A 2,850-nucleotide genomic window follows, 5' to 3' on the forward strand; every position below is an offset into this window, starting at 1 on the left:
AAGTTCGTATGATGTTATGGCACTTGGATGGTTAAAGGATAAATTTTGTACTTGGCATTCCAGTTGAAGAATTCTGGTTTTCTGTCACTGGTTTCCTTCTACGCTATCGCATGAGAATGTCCGCGATCGCGTAGGCTTGTTGAGGCAGTGTTGATTTTGTTCTTCGCGATCGCGTGAGGTCAACCGCGATCGCATAGGTTGGGCTAGTATGTGCAATGCGAACGCATGGGAGAGGTCGTGTTCGCATAGGGGAACTTAAGAGGAAGTTGGGCCACCCGTTTGCTCTATGCGATCGCATGAAGATTGATGCGATCGCGTAGAGCTGGGATCTTGTGCATCGCGATCGTGTGATGACAACCGCGATCGCGTAGGGTCTTTTCTGGGCAGTGGAAAATTGTCCTTCGCGATCGCGTGTATTTGTCCGTGATCGCGTAGAGCAAATGTCTGGGCAGAGAGTTTAAGTTCTGAAAATGGGACTTCGTCCCATTTTTCATTTTTGACGGATTGGAGCTCGGGAAGAGGCCATTTTTGGGAGATTTTCAGAGGAAACAATAGGGTAAGTGTTCTTAACTCAATATTGGTTAAATTACTCAAATCCATGGTTGTTTTTATCATTTATTGGGTGAATCAAGTTGGAAAAATTAGAAAACCCTCTTGGTTTAAATTGAAGATTTGAGGGTCGAGTTGAGGTCGGATTTTGATAAAATTGGTATGGTTATACTCGTGGTTGAATGGGCTTTCGGATTATGTAACTTTTGTCGGGTCTTGAGACTTGGACCCCACGGGCGATTGTTTGAGCTAAATTTCAAATTTTAATGGAAAATTAGCATTTTCTTATGGAATTAATTTCAATAAATTTTATTAACTGAATCGAATTATTTGTGGCTAGATTCGAGGCGTTTGGAGGCCAATTCACGAGGAAAAGACATTGCAGAATACAGAATTACACGGTTTAAGGTAAGTAACAGTTTTAAATCTGTTCTTGAGGGTATGAAACCCTTGATTTTGTGTCATGTGATTATTTTGGAGGTGACGCACATGCTAGGTGACGGGCGTGCACCGAGGGGATTGTGACTTGGTCCGTCCCGTAAAACTATAAAGTTGAATAACTTATTGTTAGCTATATGCTCTCTATGTATTAAAGAAATTTGACTGTAAATCATGCTTAGGCTATGTGATAGTACTGTTGGGACCCACAGAGGTTGTGTACTTATTGAATTATTTGCTAATTTCTTTCTTGTACTCAGTCATGATTTTACTTTCGTATCATATCTAGTCTTTCTTGATTTTAGTTGATACACTATGTTATCATTTTTTGGGATGATCTTTGTGATTTCTGAGAGCCCGAGAGACTAGAGAGGTTGATGACTGAGTAAGGTCGAGGGCCTGTTGGTGAGGTATGGATATTATAGCACGTGAGTTGTCCGTGCAGGATGTGAGTTATCCGTGAGGGATATTCTAGCACGTGAGTTATCTGTGCGGCACGTGAGTTGTCCGTGCGGATTATAGCACTTGGGCTATAGGAGCTCCTCCGGAGTCTGTACACCTCCAGTGAGCACGGGTACCCATTGAGTGTGAGTGTTGAGGGCTGAGAGCCGAGTGGTTGAGCTGTTATGACGAGTTGAGTGACTTTTGCCCTGAGAGGCTATACTTGTTTTTTGTTTGTTGTTGCACTTAGTTACTATCTTTTATTGCTGTGAAATTCTCTGAAAGATGTTTATATCCGGATTTAATGAACTTGAACTGTATAAAATTTATTTGACTTAAAGTGCTAGATTTGAAAGCTTGTCTATTCTTGCTGGAATTACTGAAAGTGAACTATAACTGTGTAGTTCGTCACTATCTTCAGTTCCTTATTTAGTATTGTTACTTACTAAGTTGGTTGTACTCATACTACACCCTGCACTTCGTGTGCAGATTCAGGTGTTCCCGGCCATAGCGGGTGTTGATTTCTTTCGCACAATTAATTTTCTGGAGATTCAGATGTAGCTGCCATGTTTCGCAGACCTTGCCTCTCCTTCCCTATCTCCTTATTTACTGCATTTGGTCTCAGACTATTATGGATCGTATTTTCCAGACTTGTATTCATATTAGATGCTCATGTACTCAGTGACACCGGGTTTTGGGAGTGTTTATATATGTATTTGTGAGTGTTTCTTCTGCTAAATTTAGATATTATGTTTTTCAAACTTAAAAGATATGGTGGTTTATTTAGATTGTCGGCTTGCCTAGTATTGAGATAGGCGCCATCACGACGGATAAGATTTTGGGTCGTGATAGAAGAGTACGAATTGCCCCAACAATTAGACTTGCTTAATAAATAGACAATTCCTAGAATTGAACCTAAGATTATATACCAGTTAGGAACCTTTGAAAAATTAGGCTTCAAACATGTAGTTAAAACTACTGAAGTGTCTATCACTGTAGATAGTGATCATGCCGCTTTTAGATTAATATCTAAAAATGACTTAGCCCTTTATAGGGACACACATAGATTCATGCATATAGGTTTAATACAAGTTGACTTCAAGCCACTTACCTTAAGAGGCTTACTTGAAAGCTTTATAGCAGCCCTCAGAGATGGCAGAAATCAGAACTGGAAGAAATCCCTTATATAGACTGTTCAGACCAGTTTGGCCTATGGCCCGGTTTATTTTAATGCTTATCCTAATTTACAAATTTCTCTTAATGATAAAAATTCATTAGATGCTTTAATTCTTAGTAACAAATTGCATGGTTATGATTATTTGCATTGTACAGAAGTTATATGCATCTGTTATAGAATATATTATAAACCTATGTGCAAAATTATGAATTTCAAAAATAAAACTATTTTAATAGAAACTAATT

Source organism: Nicotiana tomentosiformis, chromosome 5 (assembly GCF_000390325.3).
Source record: "Nicotiana tomentosiformis chromosome 5, ASM39032v3, whole genome shotgun sequence".
Classification (NCBI taxonomy): Eukaryota; Viridiplantae; Streptophyta; class Magnoliopsida; order Solanales; family Solanaceae; genus Nicotiana; species Nicotiana tomentosiformis.